At 43.4% G+C, this 27,516-nt stretch overlaps 1 protein-coding gene across 5 annotated transcripts in view; it reads left to right on the top strand.

Moving 5' to 3' along the window:
* The window catches only part of ASTN2 (astrotactin 2), a 909,948-nt gene that overhangs the window by 143,724 nt on the left and 738,708 nt on the right, over positions 1 to 27,516 (top strand). The gene's annotated exons all lie outside the window — the stretch shown is intronic.

The raw sequence follows: 27,516 nt of genomic DNA on the forward strand, positions 1-27,516 counted from the left end.
TCTCCAACTCCTTGGCCTTTTGGCCGACATCTCTGGGAATAGCTGTTTAACATCTGTCACGTGCTTGACCTGCTTTGCCGAGGGCTGAGGTTCAGCGCTCCATAACCGGCCGTTCCAAGAATGACTGAACAAACAAAATTGGAATGGGGCTGCCCTTTCCCAAGTGCCCTTGATGTGCCAGGTGCTTTAACTCTCACAACACCCCCTGCAGTGTAGACTGTGCATGGTGGTCCCTGGAGCTGGACTGGGCATAGCCGGGGCTGTCACACACCAAAGCCCCCTCCATTACCCTCACTTCATAGCTGTGAATACTGAGTCAGAGGGGTAGAGAAACTTACCCAAGGTCACATAGCTAGGAAGAGACGGAGCTGCTCTTGGGTATTTGAACCCATGTGTATCTGGCTACAAAAACTGAACTATGTCCTCTACACTCTCTCTCTCAGTGCAAGAATTTTTTGACTGTCCACCATGTGTGAAGCACTGCACCAGGCACATTCATGGACGTGATTTCATTGCATTCTCACCAAGAAGTCAGGCATGTCACTTCCATGTTAGAGATGAAGTTATGGACACAGAGAGATCTGTTGTCTGTTGGCCCCAGGATCTGGAACACTCTGAGGCTGCTGCCTCCTCAGAAAAGGATGCTAGGACAGAAATCGCCTGAATGGTAGTCTAAAGTGTATGTAGATTCACATTAATGATGTATTAGAAAAGCTGTAATTAATGGCTTTGCACAGTAGATAGAAAAAAATGCAGAATGTACAGGGTCTAATTGGCTCAAGAAGAGATCAGATAATAGCTACAGCTGACATCACTAGTGCTTTTCACTCCTGAAGCCGTGCTTACGTTATTTTCCCCTTTTTACCTTTAGCACAGCTCTGCCAGATGCAAGAGGGTAGGAAAAGTTATTCCCAACCTATGTGTCAGGAAGGTAGGGCTCAGAGAGGTAGAGTGATTGACCTAAGGCCACTCAGCAAAATAGGGCTATAACCCAGCCCTTCGTTTTTTCCTTCCATTCAATAGTCAACAGTATTTACCAAGAGCCTACAATGGAGCAGATCTTGCCTTTTGGGCTCTGTTCTCCCGGTTCCTCTTCAACCTGCACTGTGCATTAGACATTCTCATTAGGGCTGAGTAAGTGCTTAGAAGTTTTCTCTTTTTGGAAAAGCACACACATACCCCAGCCAGACAGCCACGTTAAATTTGGACCTAACGTATGCTCATCACATGGGGGAACAAATCAAGGCCTTTGTGTTATTCACGGAATGAGTGTGATAGACTTTTCCCATTTTTATATTTAGCGAGTGATGCAGCCACATGCCAAGCCAAGTGGGTGCCTGCATGCTAAGTTTGGGTTGCAAGTTTGTAAGCACCCTCTCAGGGTACTTGCTGAGTTCCTCAAGGGGCCTGGGGCTGATGGGCGTGATGGCTCTTCTTTTAATGTCTGAGTGAGACTCGGTTTGAACTAATATTTATTAAGCATTTTTTGTTCGGCATGGCGTTTACTCACCTCCGTCCTTCCCATAACCCAGTGACCTAGACAGTATTATCTCAATGATCAGTGAGTCCTGCATGGGCTTTCTCTGCTTCCATGCCCAGTGTTAGTGTTAGTTAAATCAGACCCCTCCCCAAAGACTAAAGGCGTTTCTCACTTTTTTCTGCTCAGTGAGTTTAGCTTGGAAAGAAGAACTCACTAAGACCCAGATGTCGCTCCAGTTCCCTGTAATTCAGGATGTGGCTGGTGGAGTAGGTCGCGTGGAGGTTGCCAGTCTCTAGACCCTCCCTGCCCGCAAGCTGGAGCGGCCCAAGGCTACCACCCTGTGGTCCCGCCCATTCTTTCCCCCTTCAGTGCTCCCAGATCTTCATCTTTCCTCTCCTCCCCTTACCCTCAGCAGACAGTCCTGTCCAGGAAGCATTGGTCCCCTTTGCATCCGTTGATGGCAGCCCAGCCTCTCAGAGGTGGGACATGCCTCAGAGAACCCTGCCCTCTACACAGAGGTAGGATGACATGGTTATAAGCATAGACACCTGAGCCCGAGTCCCTGGGTGTAAAGTTTCACTCTGCCACTTAGCACTCTGGGTGATGTTGGGCAAAGTATTTAACCCCTCTATGCCATGTTTTGTCATCTGTAAAAATGAGGATTATACTAATACTTACTGTGTATCAGAGCACTTGTATCAGAGGAGCTTGGCATACAAGGGCATTAGCTTTTATTATTAGGCACACTTTTATTATGGAGACGTGCTGGTGTATTATACCCATTCATTTCATAGATGGATAAACTGAGGTCCAAATACAGACTAGGACTTGTCCAGGACCCCCAGCCAGATAGCGGGGCTTGGCCTGGAGGACAGACCTCTCCGTGGCTCAGACTCTGTCCTTGCCATTCTGGCCACAGATAATTCAGCAAGAACAAAAAGAGTGTCTGGTTCTCCCCACTCCCACCTTACCAATCTTTTTAATTTTTAAAACAAATCTTGAATCTTTTAGATTTTTAAATCCCAAACATTTAAAATGGCATTCATGGTGGCTGGGACCTGCCTTCCCATTTCACAGATGAAAAATCTGAGATTCAGTGAGTTTAACTGACTTGCCTAAGGCTGCGTGGCTAACAAGAAAGCACTTCTGGGCCCAGGCTTTTCCAAGATTTCAAACTCATGTCACGGGGCTACTCAGGACACCATGACTCTCCCTCTGTCAAACTTTGCGTTGTTATCATCTTCAGTGAAGATCTGAGATGGTTTGTGAGAAGACCAAATCATCCAGTCAAATCTCAAAGAAACCTGGAGGTCAGAGTCAATGTTTTCCATCCGCTTTCCTCAGCATACATATCCTGCCCACCCATGAAGGGCAGCCAGTTCCAGGTCAGTCACTGGAATCTGCTACAATCCATGCCTACTGGAGTGGAACCAGCATGCCCTTTTGGGCTTGTTAAGCCCTGAGTTGAGCATCTACTTTATCCCAGAAGGTTGCATCATCTGACTATTAATATCCCAAGAGTCAGGCAACATAGAGGTGTACTCGGTGAAACCCTGGGCAGAGGAAGAAAGTAGGGGGTCATTCATGTAGTCTGCAGCCCCAACTTCAGCTACTCTGAGCAGTCCCATGCCTGCCTCAGCCATGCGGGGGGCACAACGGATGCAGAGAACAGAGCAGAGGTTCAGAAGGCATGGTCTTTCTTGCTTCCTGCTTCCTGATGGTTTTACTCTTGGGAGTTCCATCACCTCTTTGAGTCTCAGTTTATCTATGAAACAACTGATCTTACCAGTCTCACAGGGTTACTGAGAAGAGTGGAAGAAATATATAAATCGTACCTAATATCTAGTCTGCCACATTGTGGGTATACAATAAAGGTGGCTATTACTACTACCGGTGCAGCAATTTTAAAGGACTCTAATGTAGGAGTAAGGAGCCATTGGATTGAGTCTTCTTTTTGCTGCTATCTTGCTATCTGATCTAGAGAAATATTCACAATACCTGACATTTACTGAGTATTCACTACATTCCAGCTAGTGTTCCAAATTTTGTTTTACATGCATTATTAAATTTAAGCCTTACAACAGATCTTAAGGGGGATACTATTGTTATGTTTATTTCATAGATGTGGAACCTGAGATGTTAATAATATCAATAGCTATTGGTGAGAGTTGGTCAAGGTTAAATGGTAAAACCAGTATTTAGTTCTATAGAGGCAGACTCCAGATCCTCTGCCCTTAATCTGTAAAGCAGACCATCATTTCTCTTCTCCCTGAATTAGTTGCTGACTTAAATTATAAGATGTTACGGACAAATTAATACAAAGACTCCCACCTTATGTGGAATCTGGGGGTGTGTTAAGGGAGGTTATGACTTGGGAGTCAACTCCAAGGTTAAACAGTATCTCTGTTGCTGGCTTTCTGACCTTGGCCAAATCAACCTCATCATCCGTAAAATAGGAATAATATTTCCTAATTCTCAGATTTTTTTCTAAGTACTGAAGGAGGTCACACACGCATAATAAAAACAATGGCTACCCTCACTGAGGACTTTCTGTATGCCAGGCACAATCTAGCTGTGGTACATGCAGCATTCCATTTAATTGTTCTGGTTCCTCTATAAGATAGATACTGCTCCTGTCCCTCATTTACAGATGAGGAACCTGGGAGTTAGTGAGATTTTATAACCTGCTGAAGTTCACATCACCAATGAGCACCAAAGCTGGGATTCCAACTCCGGTCTGCACAAATTAATAAGAATCTTTGCTCTTGGCGTGACTCTGCAAGGTGCAGTGCCTGAAATTCAGTAAGTGCTCACAAAGTGGTAGCTGTCATTAAAATGTTAGCTGTAGTGACAACAGTGACGAATATTGTTGCCACAATGTTTTGAGCAAAGGGATGAAAGGAAATGTTGGATTTGATGTGTGAGAAGAGAAGACCTTTGAGGACATGTTTCTTTCAAAGGGACCATCCCACAGAAAATGCCACAGATTTGTACTGGTGGGCCCCAGTGAGGAGGGCTTACAAAGGACCAAGCTTCCAAAGTGTTTGAGCTCTCCAGAAATGGAGGGGACTGAGTCAGAGGGTAGTGAGGTCCCTTGTCTTTGGGGGTATGCAAGCAAAGGCTAGAAGCCGTATTTGTCATGATTTTGAGAGGAATAATAGTTAAATTAGATGACTATTGTAGTTCCTTCAAACTTGAAGATCTATGATTCTATGGCATAGTATATAGAAAAACACTTTGAGGATTATAAACTGCCCCATAAATCTAAGAAATTATTATTACCATTCTCAATCAGTAGCTTTGTTTAAAGGATCTATGTGATATGGGGATAGTACATTTTAAAGCTTTCTGTGAAAAATGGCTTTAGATCATTTCCCCAGTCATTGCATTTATTCATTCACAGCATATCATGCATTCCTTAGTTTATTGATTTAATCACTCAATCATGCAATGCTTTACTTGCCCACTAAACCCAACAATGAAAATCCTATCTGGTAGAAAAAAAGGAAAAAAGAAAAGGCTCTAAAAAATCAACCACAGGCTCAGAACAAGCCAACTCTGTGGGATTTGATCATTAAAAGGGGTCCTACGTTTTAAGTTGTATTCATGAAAAACCAGTTTTCTGAGCAACTAGTTTTAGAAGGTTCTAGGTGAGACTTGAAATATTGTGTTTACTTTTGGGGATCATAAGTTAAGATAAACAATAACTGACTAGAAAATGTATGAGAAAATAATCAAGACAGCGAAGAGTCTTAAAATAGTAATGCTAACAAGCACTGTTATAATGCTTAGTGTTATAGTCATTGACAGATTGTTAACTCATTTAATCCTTACGATAATCCTAAATCAATAGATGTCATTATTACTCCTGTTCTACTTTTGAGAACATGTGGGCATAGAGAATGTAACTACCATGCAAGAACTGTGGACCTGGTATCCCAAGGTTCGTAACTGACTTACCGGCCATGTGACTTGGGCATGTTCCTTCCCTCTGCTTCTTCCATTTCCTCATCTACAATGGAGTGAGGATGGAAATACCTGCCAAAGGATGCTGTTGTGAGGATCACCTAAGATGATACACATAAAGCACACATGCTAGAGCCTGACACAGAGTCAGGTCGTCATAAGTGTTAAGACTCTGCTATTTACAAGTGTATGTTTCCTAGGGCTGCCATCACAATGTACTATAAACTGAGTGACTTAAACAACAGAAATTTACTGCCTCACCGTCCTGTAGGCTAGAAATCTGAGATCAAGCTGTGGGCAGGCCAAGATGTGGATCTGTTCCAGACCTCTCCCCTAGCTTCTTATAGCACCTGGGCTTGTGGCAAGATAACTCTGTTCTTCCTGGCATTCTCCCTGTGTGGGTGTCTATCTCTGTGTCCAAATTTTCTCCTTTTTATAGGACACTGGTTACATTGGATTGAGGCCCACCGTAATGACACCATCATAACTTGATTACCTCTATATGTAAAGATCCAGTCTCCATGTAAGGTCACATTCTGAGGTACTGGGGATTTGGAGTCCAACATATCTTTTTGGTGGGGACACAATTCAAGAAATAACAATAAGTGCTATTGCTGTGTTATTTATAAGTGATATTAATGAAGGATGCCCAGGGCAACCAAGGTGGGAGAACCCAAAGCCTTTCAGAGTGAAGGCAGAGTAGAAGGGGAAACATCTTGACTAAGAGGAATATTTTTAAAAAGGTGGCAGCAAAAATCCAGTGGTAGGAAAATCATGTGATACACATAGCACAAAAAACTCTGGCCTGGGACTCAGCTGTCCCAGCCCTGCCCCTCATGTGCTCTATGACCTTGAGCAGGTCACATTCCCTTCTTAGCCTTAGTATCCCCGTCTGTAAGTTGAGATCCTCAAGCTTATATCTGTTGCCAAGACATGATGAAGTTTGGAAGTACAAATATCCCAAGTACATTTTTATATGTGTGCCATACCTCGTGAATCCCATTTACTTTTTTTTTCCCCAGAAAGTGAAATTTTTAAAATCACAAATACATTTTTTTAGTTTTAAAAAATGTAAATCATATGTACCTTGAAGCTTGGCCATGGCTTGCCTCAACAACAAGGATTAACTAAAAACCCACAGGGTCTCTAGCTAGGCTAATGGGAAGATTAGGAGAATAAGCCATGGCTTCTGTCCTAAAAGAAATATGGCTTATCTCCCACAACATTTAGGGATGCAGCTTAGGGAAGTATTGATGGAATGAGCCTGAGGTGGTGTCAGGAGGTCTGGTTTCCAGTTAAAACTGTACCTCGTACCAGCTGCAGAGATTTGGACAAAGCTTCACCTCTCTGAGCTTCTCGATTGGTCATCTGCCAAATGGAAATAAAATTAGAATCATAACATTGAACTGAGATAATGCACATGAAAGCATTTGGCTAGGTTTCCCCCCAAAGAAGTAGAACTCTACAGTTTGGTTGGAAGGTTGGAGCTGAAAACACCTTAGACCTTGCAGAATCCAATTCTTGAGATGTCAGCTTTTGCTTGCTTTTTCTGTGAACAGATCACTCTGAACCTCAGTGACTGACCAAACAATGCTTTATTTCTCATGCATGTTACGTGTCAGCAGCTGCAGTCACGGTGGCCCAGATCTGCTTGTCTTCTCATGCTGGGACTGTGGCTGAAGGGGAGCCCCAGTCTGAGACATTTGGTTTTCGTGGCAATGAGCAAGACAGCAGGCAGAAATCTAGGATGGCTCTTAAACCAAATGCTTAGACATGGGTTCTCTCACATTCTGTGGGCCAGAGCATATCGTGTGGCCAAGCCAGTGGCAGGGGGTTACGGTCCTATATGGAGAATGGGCATGTGAACGATTGCAGATAGCAGTTAGATGAGACCACGCCTCATTTTACAGATGGAGAAAAATGAGGCCAGAAAATGGACGTTCTCCATCCCTACTCCATTAGTCTGGGCCAGCAATCAAGCCCAGGTGGAGAAGGCTGACAAAGGCATCCTGGATATGCATCTCAGGAAGGGGGCCTGGAGGAAGTTCCTTTGAGCCTTCTGGTCAAAAAGAAATGCAAGATGGGAATGTATAAGAAAAAAAAATCTGCATAATGGGGGGGGGCAAAGAGATAGGAAAAACAGACATCCCCCAGTATTTATTGAGCAACTGTTGTACACTAGATGTGTAGAAACTACCAGCGGCAGAGAGAAATAAAAGGAAACAGAAAAAGGGAGCCAAGGACAATGAGAGAGATGTAGAAAAATAAAGGGAAATTGGCAGGAACAGACAGAAAAGGATTTAGCAAGAGAAGCAGAGGCGGGGAAAGAGGAAACAGAATAAAAGACATGGAGGAAACCACACAGAGACAAGTAAACCGGGAAAGAGAAACAGCAGAGTTGAGAGGGACCAGATAGATTGGGATCCCCAGAAAGAGCCTTGGAGGGTGGACTGACGGGGTGAAGGGTGGGGTGCTAGGAGCGAGGAGGAGGCTCAAGTCCGGAAGATGGGGCAACGTCCAGCAGAGACAGGGAGGGTCTGAGGTGGGGCTTCGGGACCAGCGGATCTGAGAAGAGGCCGCGGAGGTTGAGGTGGGTGAGGCTGCAGTGCCGAGTCCTGGAGGGTGGGGGGGGATCCAGAGACTGCGGAGAGGCAACACGGGGAGGGGCCAAATGGGTTGGCAGGAAAGTCAAGGAGAATGTCCTCTCCGTGGCCACGCCCCACCTGCTTTCCTCCAGCCTCTTGTCCACATTTCATTTTCCTTCAAGAACCCAGGGCTTTCGTATGGTGTTCTAGCAACAGGGAATGAACGAATGGGGTGTGTGTACAAGTGGGGTGCCATGTTCCCCCTGTTTACTCCCCTTCCCACATGTTCTGAGTCTATCCACAGTAAAGATCGAGGTGGGCTTCCTTTGGGTTCATTAGTGGGCTTCCACTTCCTGCTTCACTTAACTCCCCTTTGTCCCCTCTCCCCATCTTCAGGAGGCAGCTTGGTTTGGTGGAAGTAATGTGTGTTTGGAGACAGACAAGTGTGTGTTCAAATCGTACTCTTTCCCATATTGCTGTTTGACCTTAGATATGTTCCTGAACTTCTCTGATTCTTACTTTCTCCTGAATTTCCAGTGAGGCTGTGAATCTCTCATTCATGGGGCTCAGGGGAGAAATAAATGATAAAAGACACATGAAGTGTCTTAGAACAGTGCTCAGAGAAGATCCCTTTCTTTTCCTTTTGCCTCCTAAAAATTCCTTTCTAATTCAGTGTTGGGCTTGGCCTTGGAAAACATCCTTAGAGCTAAGTTGGGCAGGAGTTATTAAGAATATTGACTCTAAAATACTGATATAAATAATTGACTAAGAAATAAATGGGATAGAAGAGAGAGCTCTTTCTTACAGTGGAATTCCAATTAATAGATGTAGAGGAAAGAGGGAACTAGAAAGTCACCATTAGACCGTCACCACTGTAATAATTACTACCAACAAGATCCACCCATGTATACTAAAATTAATGGGTGAAACTTCAAGAAGCAGCAGGATATTTGCGGTCTCAAATGACACCACCACCCACCCCCTCGGATGTGTATTAATTACAAAAAGAAAACGGTGACTTTACAGTGGAACAATCTGGCAGATACCACTTGCATTAACTTCCTAGGGCTGCTATAACAAATTACCAAACACTGAGGGGCTTCAAACAACAGAAATTGATGTTGATGCTTTTACAGTTTTGGAGACCAGAAGTCCAAAATCAAGGTGTCAGCAGGACTGCATGCTCTCCGGGGCTCTAGGGGATAATCCATTCCTTGCCTCTTCTAGTTTATGGTGGCTCCATGCTTCCTTGGCTTGTGGCTACTTGACTCCAATTTCTGCTTTCATCTGCATCTCACCTTCTCCTCTGTGTCCTTTCTTCTATGTCTCTCATAAGGACATGTGTCAGTGGATCAAGGATCCACCTGGATAATTCAAGATGATCTCCCCCTTGCAAGATCCCTAGCTTACTTACATCGGCAAAATAAGGTCATATTCACAGGTTCTGAGTACGGGGATATGGATATATCTTTTGGGGGGTCCACCGTTCAACCCACTACATCACCTTAACCAAGTGATCCAAGTTAGCATCACCAGGAATAAGACATATGGACAACCTGAATCTCTTGATAGGATGCACTGAGAAGAGCACAATGCCGTTTCTCTGGTTTTCTTGCCAAAAAATGGTGTAACTTGATTCTAATCATGAGAAAACATTAGAGATAAACTCAAAGTGAGAGACATGCTACAGAATAGCTGACCAGCATTCTTCAAAGGTATTAAGATCATGAAAGACAGGGAAGACTGAGAAATTGTCACAAATAAGAGAAGACAAGGGAGACTCGAAAATTAAATGCCACGTAGGATCCTGGGTTAGACCCGGCCCCCACCTCCCCCCCCCCAAAAAAAAACGTTAGTGGAAAACCTAGTGAAATCCAAATAGGTCTGTAGTTTAGCTGATGGGATTGTATTGTTAACTTCCAGGTTTTGATAATTCTACGGTTGTCCCTCAGTATCCATGGGAGATTGGTTTTAGGACCCCCACAGAGACAAAAATTCATGGATGCTCAAGTTCTTTAGATAAAATGATGTAGTGCAGTTGGTCCTCCATATCCATGGGTTCTGCATATGTGGATTCAACTAACAGAGGATGGGTTGAACCCATGGATACAGAACCTGCAGATAAGGAGGACCAACTGTATTTTGTTATGAGAAATGTTACCTTTAGGGGGAAATGAGTGAAGACTATCCAAGAACTCTCTGTAGTAACGTTGCAACTTCTGGTGAGTCTATAATTATTTCAATATAAAAGAGTTAAAAACAGGAAGAGTATTGCATCTGGAGCAGGACTGTTTGGGTTAGATCCATCCTGGACTCATGGCTGACCTCTCAGCGTGACATGGTTAAGTTACTCCCTCGTGCCTCAGTTTCCTCCACTGTAAAATGTGATAATAATAGTTTCTACCTCCTGGAATTAAAATGAGGTCACATATGTAAACTCTACACAAATGTTGTATCATCAATTTCATTAATATTGCTACTGTCATTGTTCCTCTTTCACCAATGATAAAACCAAGGCCTCGACAGTTAAAACTACTCTTTTCTAAGATCACACAGCCAGTGCCTGAGCCCAGAATTCAAGTTAAGTTTGTGATTCCAAGTGATCTCTCTCCTCTATAGTATTTCTTCTCTTACAGGGGCAAGGATGGGTAAAGACCTTTTAGGGGCCCATCTTCATAATCATCTAGTTAATACTTGACTCTGTGTGTTGTTAATGCAGGTCTGCCCTTGGACTGTGGAAGGAGGTAGCGTATCTTCTTTAGAAGTGATGAGAGCAGGCATTTCTGAGGTTCCCCCCAAAAAACAAAAACAGCTACTTTAAAACTCCTCTAGTCCAACTCCTTCATTTTAGAGTGAAAACAAATACAGAAACTAAGCCTGTAGGTCTCAAAGGGTGACATGGTCAACGTCATGTGGCAGGTCAATGACAGAGCTGGCTTTCCCATCTAGATCTCATGACTGTGTGTGTGTGTGTGTGTGTGTGTGTGTGGCCCCCACTGCACCACACTTTCTAAACCTCCCCCAGCTGTGATCTGCACCCAGTAGATGGCCCCTCACTCTGTGCTGTGGGAGCCGTAAACATATAGGTTCAGCACAACGATATTTCACTTCATTGTGGTAATCATGCTGTCTGCAAATCTACCAATACAGTCAAACAATCACCCAATTCAGACTTCTGCGGCTAATGTTCCCCAGCTCAAGGGTGTCTTTAATAGCAAAATAATACTTGTTTTTTCTTCCTTCCCTCTCTGTTTTTTTCCTAATCTCTCCCCGATGAGACATAACATTAATTACAGCAGTTAACAGAAATTCTGTCTCCATTACTGCCTGCCACCTTGTCTATCTTGACTTCTGCCTCCAAAATTTCTCTCCTGAATGAAGGGAGGGGGGTTTATGCAGATGTGTGATTGTCTGTATTTACCTTTTCTCTGCCCACCTCCTTGGTGCTGAATTTTAAGTCATGCAGGATCAATATTTTCACTGGGGGGGGTGTGCGTGAGTGTGAATGTGTATGCATTGTTTGTGTGTGCCTGCTTTGTAATCTAGCTGTCATTTTGAGCTAATTGTGTTGTTTCCTCTTGTGTGGAAGGAAATCTTATCTGTTTTGGATTAAAATTCAATGAAGGTCATAGCGGCTGGAAAACTTACCAGACTGCTGCAATTAACGTTCATTTGGCTTTGATAAATTGGTACGTTCCCCTCAATAGGACTGGAGTGGATTTCAGAGGCAATAATTCTTCCATTAACTCAATGATTCTGCCTGTGATGGAGGACCTTGTCCTGCTTTTGTTTGTCATCTATCACTTGGAGGAGCTGGGCATATGTCGGAGATGATTTATCATGATTGCAGTGCCTGCTTGTATCAAAGCATTTAAAACGACGAATTATTTTTGCCCCCTGTAAATTGCTTGATTAAACAAACGTGAGGTTGGAATTAAGGTAGAAAGAAATTTTTGTGCCTCTGTTCCCACCCCTGGGTTTCCACAGTTATGGGGTTATTGCAAGTTCCTTTCAAGCTCAAGGTGAAAATGCATTTGTGGAGGAATAATACTGAGCGCTTACTGTATGCCAGGGATTGTGCTGGGAGCTTAATGTGCATTATTTTACTTAATTCTTAAAATAATTCTGTAGGGTAGTTTGTCTTTATTACCTGGGAAGAGGTTGAAATCCATAGATGATAAGCATTTCATCCAATATAAGCAACATAAGATTGGAAACCAAGTGTCTTGATTCTAAAGCCCTTGCATTACCACTCTATGCATTAGGATTTTTAAAAATTGCCTAATATTCTTAAGTTCTACTGTTTACTTCTGGTATTTCACTAGATGTGGAGCCAGATCTCTTTTCTGTACATAAGAATTACCTCAGGTGTTTGTTTAAAAGGCAATTTCCTGGGCCCTGCCCCAGGTCTGCCAGAGCTGAACACCTGCTGTGGGGTTCTGGGGAATCTGCACTATGGCAGGCTCTGCCCCTAATGTTTGCTGATAGCAAAGGTGGAGAATCACTCACCTGCAGCTCCTTGAGACCGGCAGTGGGAAAACCACAGCCTCAGCCCGCTAATTTTTTAAATTATTATTTAGTTCTCACGAAACCCTGCCATGCAGGCATTGGTATCACCATCTTACAGATTGAAATGTTGAAGTACATCAAGTTAAGTGGGTTTGTTCAAGGTCACACAGCTAGGGAGAGGCCAAGCTGGGGTCTAGACCCTGCATTTGCCTCACTGGCTGTAAAGCTCTTAAACAGCATCCCCATCTCACCCTCTCCTGCTCTTGACCCTCTATGTCCCCAGCCCTCCCTCCCTTCTCTCAAATTCTGCAGGGGCACCAGCAAGAGTGGCTCTGTGCTTTCCCCATGGACACTCTCTTCAGCTCCTGTTTTATTATAGTCCTTATGTGTCCTGATGTTCCCCTAATGAAGCGTCTAGAGGCCTGCCCTGTCTTGGCCTCCCTTTATAGGGAGTGAAATATGTTGGTGTCTGTGCCAGGGGCTTTGTTGAGATGGTTCACAGAGCCCCCGGGAGGAGATGTGGGGGGAGATGAGACCCACTTCCCCTCATTGCAGATGATCTCAGGTAAACTCATGCAGGGCAGGTCTGTGCCATTACGGTAATTACAGAAGCATGGCTGAGAGGGGAGGCTGATGAGCTGGACCCGGATCTGACAACCTTTTGCTAACTCTGTGATCTTGGGCTAGCTACTTGCCCTCTCTGAACCTTGATTTCCTCAGATGGAAAATAGGCGTAACAATAGTACCTCCTCTAATAAAAACATTGCCAGATATGGAAGCGTCCATGGTAAGTGCAAGCTTGGTATATGGTACCTAGAAGTTTCTCAGTACTTTGTAGCTGTTCTTAAAGCTCTAACACTGTTGACCCATTCATGTTAATAGAACATGTTGTCATTTAACATCTCATGAAAGCTTGACAATCTATTAAGTAGGTGTCCATTTTAACACCCTTTTATAGCAGGTCAGGCCAAGCCTCGGAGAAGGGCCTTGCTTAGGGTCACACAGGTGGTCAGCACCAGAACAAGAAGTCTCTGGATCCCTGACAGAACTGGGTAGGTGGGGCCGTTGGTGGATGGTTGCCTGAAGTCCTGTAGCAGGTCATTTAAGGTCCACGGTATAATTTGGGCTGGATACTCTGCCTGCCCTTCATTTTTGAGATTGAGTGGCAGGTGTTATGAACTGAATCGTGTCCTCCGCCCCCCAAAAAATCATATGCTGAAGTCCTAACCTCCAATGTGACTGTCTTTGGAGATAGGGCCTTTAAGAGGCTAATTAAGGTTAAATGAAGTCATAAGAGTGAGGCCCTAATTTAATAGGACTGGTGTCTTTATAAGGAGAGGATGCAGGAACATAGTGGAAAGACCATGTGAGGACACAGTGAGAAGGTGGCCGTCTACGAGGAACCCTTACCAGAAACCAGCCCTGTCAGCACCTTATCTCCGATTTCCAGCCTCAGAGCTGTAGGACAATACACTTCTGTTGTTCGATCCACCCTGTCTGTGGAATGCTGTTATGGCAGCTTGAGCAAACTAATACAGAAGAGAATTGTGGTTAGTGCCTCCCTAGCCGACAATGGCTGAATGACAATGGCTGGAATACATATTTTCCTTTTCCTCGGCTCTTATTCCTGGGACAAAGGGGAAAAAGAAAGAGGGGAGGAAATGATCACAAAGCAGAAAGGGGACAGGATGGAAAGGGGAGAGAAGAAGGGAAAGAGGTTTTTAGAGTGTCTGGCATATACTAGCAGCTCAGTAAACTGTTAGATGAATGGATTGGGAGATAGATGATTGGATCCTGTCATGTGTTACAGTTGTTAACTTTTTGCAACATTGTTACACTGGGTGCAGATTCCCAGGTTGCAGGGGGAGGCTGATGGTAACAGCTTCCACTTAGTTATTGCAACAATTATTTGAGAGTGCCTTTTATATGCTTGCATGGTCTTCCTCACACACTACTTCATTAAAATTTACAAAACTGCCTGTTAGTGATTATTCACAGATGAGATGTGTAAGACTATGCCCATTTGATGGATGAGGAAACTGAGATCGCCCAAGGTCACACGCAGCCAGAGACCTGGACTCTTAGTCTCAAGCCCATGCTCTCCCTGTTGGCACGTTGAGGCCAGTGAAACTGGAAGAACAGCTCACTCAGAGGAGAGACCCACACATTGTTAGGTTTCTCTTTACCCAGTTACTACCTGTGTGACCTAGACAAAGTCGTCTAACCTGACAGAAATCCTCACAGTGGTGGAAGGAGGCTTCAACGAGGGAGCACAGTGAAGTGCTCGGTGCCTTGTCTGTAGGAAGTGCTCTGTAACGGGCAGCTCTGAAGTCGTGCAAACCTTCCTTCTTATCTCCAATATCCTGTTTCCTGGACCTTAAATCAAGAACAGCAACTCATACCTTAAAAGACTGTGTTGAATGAAATGAGATAACCCAGGTGGAATGCCAGGATAGTGCCTGGCACGTAAAAGATGCTCAGTTCATGGTGACCGTGATTATGATTACCTGTAGTCTCCCAAACCCCATGCAGATTAGGGAGTCCTCACCTTGGGAATCTCTTAGATAAAGCGAAGACAAAGATGATGCTTTTCTGGCCTGTCCCACCCTAGGTTGCTAGTGGGAGGCCCCTGAATGGAGGAAGGCCAGCAGCCACGGGAGGTGACAGCTGGGGTCTCGGAGCCACCCTGGGGACCACCTCCTGCTCCTTGGAAGGTGAAGACATGGCTGGCCTGCCCAAGTGGTGCAAAGTGACAAATGAGGTTGTGAAGCAGCAACAACATCTGTGTCATCATTTCTGCACCAGGAGGTCAACTGGCTTCATAAACCGTGTTGCTGCTGGAGCAGTCTTTGTTTAGGAATTAATTAGGAGAAGCGAAGAACTGCTGCCCATGCAGATTCTGGTCTCTGGAAGTTATAAAAAGCAGATGGATTTTAAGCAAATGCGGTTTTCACCCTTTAACATCAGGTGAAAGGGTACGTATTAGAGCAGGGGCACCCGGGAAACAGGCATTGAAAAGAACACCTGAGCCCTCTTCCTAATCCACTTCCGTGTGCCCACGTGCATGGCCCCATTCTTTTGGCTACTGCAGTTCGTGCATTCATACCACTTTGGTATTAATAATAGCAGAGTCTGCTGAGGCTTTTTATGTGGCAAGAACAGTGCTAGATGCTTTCCACATGCTTATCTAATCTCCATGAGAGTCCAGTGAGGAGGCTTTTCGTTACTGCCTTTTACTTGTGAGAAACCCGAGGCTAAGAGCAGCAAATTCTTTTCGTAGAAGTGATGGAGCTCAGGCCTGAACCCAGGCTTGTAGAAGTCCACGCTCAATGCCTTTAGCTGCTGTGCTATAGTAGGACCTCCTCACCTTCTCCATGAAATGCTTTGAGTATCCATGTGTAACAGATATCCTAGTACCTGTTAAAAGCTGAGTGAGGAATTTTGAAGAGCAGGTCTTGTAAAACACAGGGATTCTCATGTGAGGGCCAATGAGGACCATGTACACTTTCATGCATCAACTCTGTTTGGATTTGGAAGTTAATTATCCTCAAAGAATGCATTTTACCCTAGCAATAATAATACTGTTAATGCTAACTAATATTTGTACAGGGCTTTTGGCAGTTTCAAGACAATGTTCACAGCATCTCCTATTGCATTTTATCTTCAAAAACCATCCTTGGGTATTTAGACATTGATATTGTAGCTATTATTATTATTATTAGCTCTGCTTGAAGCTTAGAAGGGTTCATCATGTCGAAAATCACACAGTGACTCCATGGTAAAGCCAAATCTCCTTTTACCAAATATCTCAGCATCCCCTGGGGATAATTGGAAGGTTAGGGTTGCCCTGTGGAGGCAAATAGGGAAGAACTCGTGTTGGAGAAGCACATACAATTATGACATATTAGAGGCACAAGGAACCTTTAAATCTCTGCTTATAAGCATTTCATTTTTAAAAGGAAGTAAACCAATGCCCAGTGAAAGAAATTCACTTCTTCAAACTCACACAGTAAGTTAGTGTGACATTGAGGATAAAAGATGGACACATTTGAGTTTAAACCCCAAACTTTCTATCCCCTCTACCTATGACTTTGGGCAAGTTAATTTATTTGAGCCTTAGTTTTCTCTTCTGTAAAATAGAGAAAAAGTACTACCAAACAGGATAAGGATTCAGTGAGATGATGTATGTGAAACAGGTGGTACAATGCATGTCCGCAGAGCATGTGCCCACTGAGTGAGAGTCTCTGGGATGGTCGATGAGGAGGAAAACACATGGGCTGGGGACCAGCTAGGCCTGAGTGCAATTCTAAGATCCTCCATCATCAGCTCTGTGACCTTGGAATCACTCAAATCCTCTAAACCTCAGTTTTCTTCTAGAAAAATTAGAATGGTGGTTATACCTACACCATTTTGTTTGCTGTGTGTGTTAAAACTAATTTATGACAAAGATCAGCCCAGGGCTTTGCCCACAGTGAACTTGAACTCTCCTGGGTCCCAGTGTGTTCTGCTTTTCCCATCCCACGATTTTCTCTCTCAGCTCCATGCTCCTCAAGCAAACAAAGAAAGCCCATGGCTCCTTCCCTGAAGCACCACTGTTGATATTCTTCCTATGGACACTGGAGCTGGGAAGCAGTTCTGGATTCCAGCCATTTCTATAAAAATCTTCCCAAATTTGTGGAGTGATGTGTCCCCTCCATGCACAGAGCTAGAGGAAAAAGATAGCATTAAGTGTAATTAAACATGCAGTCCTGCATTTGGGGAATGCATTGGGGGGGTTTGTCTTTAAAGTGTCATTCTTTTTGCAAAGGCACCTGTTATGCTAATGGTGCTGCGTTAGTCTCTCAACTGGGGGCCTGGATGCTTTCTTAGCAGAGCGACTGTGCATACATTACACCCCATGCTGCACTCCGTGGTCTAGCATGTTTTGCTTCTTCTCAAATGTAAGCACCTTGGATTCTTAATTTGGCCTCCATAATGAAGCACATGGCTGGGAGAAGTGCTTAAGTGAGTCCCCCCATTGGAGAGAATGCCTGATGGGAAAAGACTAGAAGAGAAACAAACATTTGTTGGGTAATTGCCATGCACCAGGCGTTGTGCTGAATGTACGACCATTCTCTGCTATTTAATCTCACCACAGAGATGCCAGGTAGGTATTTGTATCGTTACTTTACAGATAAAGAAACAGAAACTCAGAGAGGCTACAATTTAGTATTTATAAAACTAATATTTCTTGAACAACCACCCACTGGATGTCAAGTACTGTGTCAGACCCCTGGGCTTGTGTGATCTGGTCTATAGGGTTTAGGACACGGGGAGGGGGAAGGGTAAGCTGGGACAAAGTGAGAGAGTGGCATGGACTTACATATACTACCAAATGTAAAATAGATAGCTAGTGGGAAGCAACCACATAGCACAGGGAGATCAGCTCAGTGCTTTGTGACCACCTAGAGGGGGGGGATAGGGAGGGGGGGGGAGGGAGATGCAAGAGGGAGGGGATATGGGGATATATGTGTATGTATAGCTGATTCACTTTGTTATAAAGCAGAAGCTAACTAATGCTAATGCTTTACACCATTGTAAAGCAATTATACTCCAATAAAGATGTTAAAAAATAAATTAATTAAATAAATAAATATAAAAAATATATATATATATAGGGTTTATTAACAGCACTAACCAGAGGCTGACTTGAGATTGAGGCCCCCAGGGACATTAAGTGACTTTTCTAAGGTCACACTCTAGGAATTGGCAGAGCTGGAATTCAAACCTAGATCTCCTGGAGTCCTGTTTAGATTCCTTTGAACCAGGAGGCCTGGAGCTTGTTCCTTCACTTCTTCAACTTTCATGGAGCATCTCATATGCACAAGGCACTGTGGTAAGCATGACACTGGGTTCTGAGATGAAGGTTTCATATCTTTGGGTAGGGGTGTTGAGTCAAGTATTCAAGGAAGACAGGGTAGTACCATGTCATTGGCTAGATCAAAGACAGTGGGAAAACAGAGGAGGAAGAGGTAACTTCTAGCTGGAGGGATCAAGGGAAACTTCCTGGGGAAAGGGAAAATTCATCCAGGTCTTAAACTGTGGCATGGATTTGGACATCAGTCAGTAATTGACAACTTCTGCCTCTTTGTCAAGATCTCTCTGCAGTAGCTGATATTAGCAAGACTTTGGGGTCAGGGATGTGTTCCACACTCATTCTCTTTCCCGGAGGTTATTAGATTCTTAGCTTCCTATTCACCGATTCACGTGGCATTGACCACTCTGTCCCAAGACAAGGGCAGGGGTCTGACCAACCTAGGTAAACAGACATGGCTCCTTCTATGAAAAACTCACAGACTAGAGAAGGAAGGGAGTGTTTAAGTCCTTTTTAGTTAATTCAGGGAAGACTTGGCAGGGGAAGGTGAATGTAAGTTTAGAAAAGAACCGTATCAGTGATCGATCCCAGTACTTTTCAACATTTTACACCAGAAACCTTCCATCTAAATGAAATGTCATGTAGATACCTAATATGTAACAGACAAAAATGGATCTGTTTTGGCTGGAAGTTTGGAAGAGTTCGTGGTGGGTGAGGGTGGACGGGACTTGTGTGGCGTAGCCACGCACCGCGAAGGCTGTGCCCTGTGAACATGGCTTGAATATGACTAAAGCACCCTCCACTTCCCATCGTGTAATAGATGGCGGGGCTGCCCTGAGAGGGGAACTTACTCAAGGCCGGAGTCAATGAGCAAGCCAGCACCAGGCGCAAGTTCTCTAGTATCCTACCCCAAGGCTTTCTACAACACGATTGAGAGAAGGGATGGTTTTGGTTTTGGGGGTTTTTTTGGGGGGATGGTGGTGGTGGTGGTGTTTTTTCACTTCTTATTTTGAAATAATTTTAGATTTACAGAAGCGTTGCAGAGAAAGCACAGATAATTCCCATATACCTTTAAGCCAGCTTCCCCTAATGTCAACATCTTTCATGACCATGGTATATTTGTCAAAACCGAGAAGTTAACACTGATGCCACATTGTTAACTAAAGACTTTATTTCCCCAGTTTTTCCACTGATGTCCTTGTTCTGTTCCAGGACCCAATCCCGGGTACCATATTACATTTAGTTGTTCTGTCTCCTGAGTCTCCTTCTCCTCAGTCTTTCTTGCTTATCACCTTGACCTTTTTGAAGAGTATTGGGTCAGGTATTTTGCAGGATGTCCCTGCATTTGGGTCTGTCTGATGCTTTCTCATAATTAGACTGGGATTATAGACTTGGAGGAAGAACACCACAAAGACCAAGTGGTCTTCTCGTCACATCATATCATCAGATATGTGACATCAACAGGATTTATTACTGATGATCTTAACCTTGAGCGTTTATGTGAGGGGGTGTCTGCCATGTTTCTCCACTGTAAAGTTTATATCTTTCTCTTTCCATACTCAATTATTCGAAGCAAGTTTACAAAGTCCAGCACACACAAGGAGAGGGGGATTAAGGGCCACCTCCTGGAGAAAGAGGTGTCAAAGAATGTGTGGGTATTTGTTAAAACCACCGCCGTAATTAATAAATATTTGGGATAGATACTTTGAGACTCTACAGATATCCTGTTTCTCCATGAGGTTTTTTCCCACTAATTTTAGCATTCATCAGTGGATCTTGCCTGCAGTGATTTATTACTGCAGTGGAAAAAAGGAATTTTAAAGCAAAATAAAAACAAAAATATAAGGGGAAAAAAAGGAGACAAGAAAGGAAGAAGAAAAAGGGTGCACACTTATTAACGCCAGCCTCTTTCCTAGGTGGTAGACCTGGGTCAGGGCAGGTGTCATGGAGAAAGGAGCTGCGGTATCCTCACCGGCTTTGCCGACCTCCTCTCAACATGGAGTGTTCTAATTGGCATCACCATGGCGCTGTCAGTAACCATCACCCTCTGAGGCCGAGGGAGGCTCTTTTAACTCTGTTAGGAAAAGGTCAGCATGGAGCAATATAATAGCACCTAACTTGCCTATTTTTTCCTCCAGATTTCATTTTAAAATACACCTGGTTGAGGAAGCAGGAACCTGGCAGACACCCCCTCACATAAGTGCTCAAGGTTAACATCATCAGTAATAAATCCTGTCGATGTCACACACCTGCTGATATGATGTGATGAGAAGGCCACTTGGTCTTTCTGGCATTCTTCCTCCAAGTCTGTAATCCCAGTCTAATTATGAGAAAGCATCAGACAGTTTCTATGCTTCTACGTGTATGTGTGTGTTGTATATGTGTTGTATGTGTGCTTCTTTTTTTCTCTGTACGTATGTTTACTACTGGGTCCCCTGGAATTTAGGGAGGAAGGGAATAACAGATCCTTCCTTTGCCCGTATCTTAGCTTTGAGCAGTCACTTAGAGCAGCTTGAATCCTTGGCGAGGTTCCATAAGATCTAGATGATAAAATACAGCTGACTCGAAGCTCAAGGATGGGGAAGCACAGGAATGTATGTAAACTGCCCATGCCTGGCACATCTTGGGTGTATCTGGTGCGGGTCACTGAGTTAAGTATGTCAGATCATCTTGTTTAGCCCTTGGAGCAAATCTAATGGAAGAGGTGACCTTTGAGATGGTGCTTGAAGGGATGAGGGTGGCAGGAATTATTCCAAACAGAAAATAGCATGCAAGAGCTTAAGGATCTTAGGAAATTCCCTACCCATGAAAATACTGGGCGGCTTCCTACTCATTTTGCCTAGAATTATCTCTGATTCTGAGGAACTGTTGTGTAGGGGTGTGGCTACTGGCATCAGTAGAGTGATCAAGCACTTGAATGTTCTCTCTCTAACATCTTGGAATAGTAACACAGTATTAATGATCGTTTCTTAATTGATTAGTGGGTTGGTCGGTCTGCTGGTTGGTAGCTTTAGGCTCATTCAGAGACTCTGCCTCATTACCGTTTGAACTTTGGAGCAGACACTATTGGTGTCCAGCTCAGATCCCCTCAGCACTAACCCTTTCCATGTATGCTGGCTTGACTTCCAGTTGCCAGCACGTGTGCCTCTGGCTAGAGGCTCTCTGGCAGCTTGGTATCCCTCTGCCCAGGCTTGAGGCAGGCTGGAGTGCCAGGGAGTCATCAGCTCTGCAGTGGCAGCCCTTAACTGATGATTGCTGGAGGGTGGTTAATACATACGCCCCTGCCCCTGTCACCCCAGCAGGATAGACCTCCTGTGGTCCACTATGGTATCTGGCTTAATAAACCATCCTTTACTGGACTCCTTCCCTTCTCCGCCTCATTTCCCCACTTCTCTATGAGCGTTTCCTGGAATCACTTTCCAAATAACCACGTGCACTCAGATCCTTTTCTGAATTTCTTCTGGAGAAAGACAGACTTCAGTGGGCTTCCTTTGTGGCCTCTTTGACCAGGATGTTTGGGCCCAGAAGAGAAAAAAAAAAAAAAAAAGATGCCCTTGACTTCCAGTGACTCTGAAACTGATTTGCTGGTTGAAATAGAGCCAAACACTGTCACTCTCTGAGGCTACATTCCTTACTTGTAAGGGGAGACATTGGCTCAGGTGTTGCCAAAGCCCTTCCTGAAGTTTTTGTTCTGAGGTTTCAACTTGCAGACACTTTCATTTCCCCCTATGTGTGTGATTTCCAGGAATTTATTTAATTTGCATTAAGGAAATTTGTATGCTTCCTGCCTACCAAGTCCCATTTTCAAAACAAACTCTTTAACACTTTCAGGGGTAGGGAAGTTTGGCTATCCTGTCTTCTAGGAGTACTTGTCTTTGACTTTGGATGTAAACCCAGAATATGGGGAAGGATAGTCGTATTTCCTCTTCCCCTTCCTCCTCTTTCTCCGTCCCTCTACCTGCACTAACTTTTCCATTTGCACACATGCAAGAAGACAATCCTGAGCTTGAAAGCTCTGACCTATTTTTGTTTGTTTGTTTCCTGATTGAATATAATAGTAGGTACCGTTTTTTAAGAGCTTAGTACATGCCAGGCACTAGGCCAGCACTTTCCATACATTATCCTGTTTATTTCTACAATGGCCCTATGAGGAAGGTACTATTATTATTTTATCATTAGGAAGCTAAGATTGGGAGAGATTATGCAGTTGTTCAAGGTCATATAACTGTTAGTGGTAAAGCCAGGGTTTGAATCCAGGCTCATCTGAATTGAAATCCTGTATTTTACCTCTTCCCTGCTTCTCTACATGATGAAATTCGATAGGTATAACTCTAAAGACCTCTGTGTACTTCAGAACGTTAATCATAAGAACTGGGTAAATGTAGAGGGAGGGGCAGAGAAATGACCCAGCAGCACCTTGGAAAAACATAGGTAGATTTTATTGGACAATAAGCTGAGTGAAGTATCAGTGTTCAACAGCAAAATATTTTTTTCAATTTAGCTTTCATCAGTATAAGTTCTTACCTAGAACAGGGATATTCTCATCTGCTTAGTCATTTCTTGGAATATTGTGCATAGTTGTGGTATTATCTTTAAAAAAAAAAAAAAGCATAATCAGAATCGAGTGTGTCTGAGGAAGATTAACCACAGGGTAGTGAAAGCATTCAAAACCATATTACCAAAGTTCTGAAGATGACTGGGAGGATTTAGCCTGGAGGAGAGAAGACTAGGGGATCTTGGTGGGGATTACTCTTTTAAATCCTAAATATCTCTCAAGGGAGGTGGGAGTTAATTTTGTCCTGTGTGGCCTTTAGACATAAGAAGCAGTGGGGGGAAGCCACACGGCAGCCGATTCCAGCTCTATTTTAAAAAGAAACAGTAACAAAAGTATCCAAAATTGGAATAGGATATTTCAAGAGGTGGTATTCACTCCACCATGCCTGTGTTAGGATTTTTTTTTTTTTTTTTTTTGCAAGTGATATAAATCCAACTCAAACTGACTAAAGGATAAATAAGGTCTTTCCTTCCTCAAGGAACTGAAGTATCAAAGGCTAGCTTTAGTGCAGGGATGGTTAGATCAAAATGTCCATATAGAGTCTTTAGGAATATGTCTCTGTTCCTTCACTCTGGTTTCCTTTGGGTAGGTTTCATTCTTGGGCGAACTCTCCCCAGGTCACGATAAGATTACTTTATACTTAGCACCACCAGTAAGGAAAGAAAGTGCTTCTTATTTTTAAGTTAAGTGCCTGGACAAACTATCATTTGCTCATGTGTGTATCCCTGTGTTAGTTTTCTATTGATGCTGTAACAAATTACCACAAATTTAGTGGCTTAAAACAATACACCTTTAGAGAACAAATGTATGGATACCAAGTGGCAAAGGGGTGGGGTGGGAGGAATTGGGAGACCGGGATTGACACAAATACATTATTGATACTATGTGTAAAATAGACAAGTGATGGAAACATACTGTACAGCACAGGGAACTCTACCTAATGCACTGTGGTAACCTGAATGGGAGGGAAGGCCAAAAGGGAGGGGATTATCTGTATGTGTATGGCTGATTCATTCGGTTGTGCAGTGGAGGCTAACACAACATTGTAAAGCAACCATACTCTAATAAAAATTAATTTAAAAAATACACCTTTATTATTTTATAGTTCTGCAGTTCATAAATTTGAAACGGTCCTCGGTGAGTTACTTTCATGCTGTTGGTGGCAGGACTATGTTCCTTCTGAAGGCTCTAGGGGAGAATCTGTTTCCTTGCCCCTTCCAGCTTGTAGAGGCTGCTCACAGTCTTTGACTTGCACCCCACTTCTTCCATCTACAAAGCTAACAAAATTGAGTCGAGTTCTTCTCACACCACGTCACTCTGACCTCCTCTTTTGCTTCCCTCTTCCATTTATAAGGACCCTTGTGATCATATTGGGCCCGTTTGTATAATCAAGGACACTCTACCCTTCAAAAAGCCAGCTGATTGGCAGCCTTAATTCCATCTGCAACCTTAATTCTCCCTTGCCATGTAACCTAACATATTCACAGGTTACAGGGATAAAGACGTAGGCCGATTGGGGACATTATTCTGACTACCACAAACCCTAAATAAGTTACTGTGATGCTCTACTGGTCAACTCTGGGTCAGGTGGCCACCCCTAGACTTAGATTCCAGTAAGCCAGAGCCAGACCATGTCGACTGAGAGTTTTGAAGGGGTATCATGTCGTCTCTCAAGGAAAAACTAGGTCCTTGTTACAAAAGAAGAGGAAAGAGATGCTAAGGGGGTTACAAAAATCAACCACAGTGTGGGGTGGGATATTCAGTATTAGGTAGGGGATGAAATTAGTGATTTCAAAGATTTTTTTTCATATTCTGATGTTTGAATACCATATCTGATGGCTGTGCTTAACCACAGAGGAAATAGCTTATTTCTTTCAATGGATAAGAATTCTATTCTCTCTTCCTAGATAAGGCCCTGGGGATTCCTAAGCCCAGACTTACTCTCTTGTTTATATGATTTCCTGGTTCCTAGATGAGGGAATCAACTAGTGAGAGTCATGGGAGACATTTTAGGAGAAATGGAGTGGTATTAATTAATTTTTTTCATACTTTAGAGTCCCAGATGGTCAAGCAGGATTCTTGACCACTGCAGTAATGCTAATCAAAAACGTTCTGGGATCATACATATTTTTTTTAAGAAATGAAGAACCCTGTCTTCCTCACCCGAGAAGGATATTTTTAAGGACATATTCTAAAAGATTCCATGCAAGTCTTCAGCAAAATAATTCCAAAGGGACAACAACAACAGAAAAAAACCTTTCTTCCCAAACTTTGCCTTAAGAAAAGCAAAAAGTATGGGTCTGCCCATAACTGAACATTTTCCCCTCCTTGCCTGATGCTAGCTGAAATAGGATGGGACCGTGAAATCCTAACCAGTTTCACTCTACCGCAGGTGCCTTGAGTGATACATTTCCAGTCATATGCACACTTTAGGGCTACAGATGGTGGAAAATATAGAAAGCAGAGGTAAGGATGAGAAGAGAGTCATCAGAGGTGTTTTAGGAGAAGTGATGTGCTATTAAATTTTTTTCTGACTTTTGAGTCCACAGTGTTTAAGCAGGAAGCTTGGCTGGGGCACTTATTGGGGAAACCTTTAGTGATATAGACAATTCAGGCATAGCTATGGAAGTGGAATCAGGTCCTGCATACAAAACACATGCACTTTGAGGATCTGTAAGGTCTTTTAAGCCAAAGTCAGATTGAACAGGTCAGCTGCTCCAGCAATGCCCAAGGCATAGCTACTAGACAGGGTGCTGTCCTGGGTGCTGAATAAGCACATGTCCAAACTACTGCTTGGTCTGATTTCTGCCGAACACAGCCTCAACTTGTCTTGGCTCCTATTTGTGACCAAAACCCCACCCCTAATTATACCTCCATAACTGGGTGAAAAAGCCCAGGGCTCCTTCTTTTCCCCCTCAGATGTGACATTTTCATCCCTAGAATGTAAGCTTTATGAAAGCAGAGACTTGATTATGTTCACTGTTCTGTCTGCAGGGTCTCAAATCTCATTCATACAAAACACTTGCTAAGTTTGGGTCAGAGGGATTTACTAATCATACTGTCCTCACTTTCCACTCACTCACTGGAATAATGCATACCTACCTATGTACATGCATACACACACACACACAATCAAAAGAGTTACAGTCTTCCTGTAGCACACCTTATAATGTATGGAATTCTTCATGTATGGAATACTTCCAAATTCAGTCTTCCTAATCAATTTAAGCTATATGTTATTTGCCTCTGTATCTGTGTCTAGCTCCGTGTCTGGAAGGCACATGGTAAGTATGCAGTATTTTTGTTGAACTGAACTAGGTTAATTTTACAGACTAAAAAACTGAAGTTCAGAGAGAAATGAATGGCCCAAGGTCATACAGTAAATGGAGGACAGTGACATTTCCCTTACCTCCTCCTACACAGTGTCACTCTCCAGACCTTTCAGTTCCCCCACTTTGGTGACTAAATTTAAAGACCACCTGAAGGAATCACGATTCCTGACCTTTTAATTCTCTCAAAAATATTCATGTTTTCCTAACACCAGGTATGGTGTGGATTCCTGTCATTTATACACACACACACACACTTTTATACATATATATGTGCATATATATATACACACACACACACATATATATATAAATATATAGCAGGTTTGGGGGGAATTTATGTGTAAAAGTTATGAAGTGTGTTACCAAGAGGTAAGTTTTGGAACTGAAATCACATTGCTTCAGATCTGCCCTCAATCTTGGCACTTGTTTACTAGGAAGTAGACTGGAATGATGAAGTTTGCATCTAAAGATGGGTCCTCAGCAGAATAGCAGGAATTCTCAATTCCTTTAATTAATAATAACCCTCTCACCCTCTGTTCACATGGTAGCTTGCTCAGTGGAGCTCAAAAGCGCAGTGCAGGGACAGAACCACTGCCATCTCACTGCTCTGCATTCATGTGTCCCGCTGAAGGGGTAGAGAGCTTTGAAGTTGTATCACGGTCCTCAGGGATAAAGCTGGGCTGTGCCTAACCCCTTCACCCAAGGCCACGAGAATTTCAGAATCATACTTCGGGGAAAAAGGAAGGTGTGAGGGGCTAGTAAGAGAAGAAATGAAGGAAGGCAGGATGAGAGGGAAGGATAAAAGTAGAAGAGGATATGAGACAATGAGCTAGAAAGCTTTTAACGAGCTTCCACTCTGTACCTCATCCTATGAAAGTCACTTTAGCATTCATCATTTCAATGATTTGCATCTGACATATATACTGAAAGCAGGGGTGAATGAATGAATGTGTTTAATCTCCCCAGCCCTCTAGAATTTAGTGCATACACTTCACATATGAAGAGACTGAGTTGCAGAGAAGTGAAGCACAGGGCAGCTAAGAGGAGGGTTTTGGAGAACAAGAATCTACGTTGATACTTTCACCCAAGGAGAGCTCTGAAAGGCACTGGGAGGGTGGGAGGGCTGAAAAGGAAAGCATCCTTTATGAGCGGTCACACTAATATCTGCGAAGGATGTCGTTTTATTTATATCTGAGAAAACAGAGGATTGGAAACTTGAAATGTCTTGTCCAAAG

The sequence above is a fragment of the Eubalaena glacialis genome, chromosome 9, assembly GCF_028564815.1.
Source record: "Eubalaena glacialis isolate mEubGla1 chromosome 9, mEubGla1.1.hap2.+ XY, whole genome shotgun sequence".
NCBI lineage: Eukaryota > Metazoa > Chordata > Mammalia > Artiodactyla > Balaenidae > Eubalaena > Eubalaena glacialis.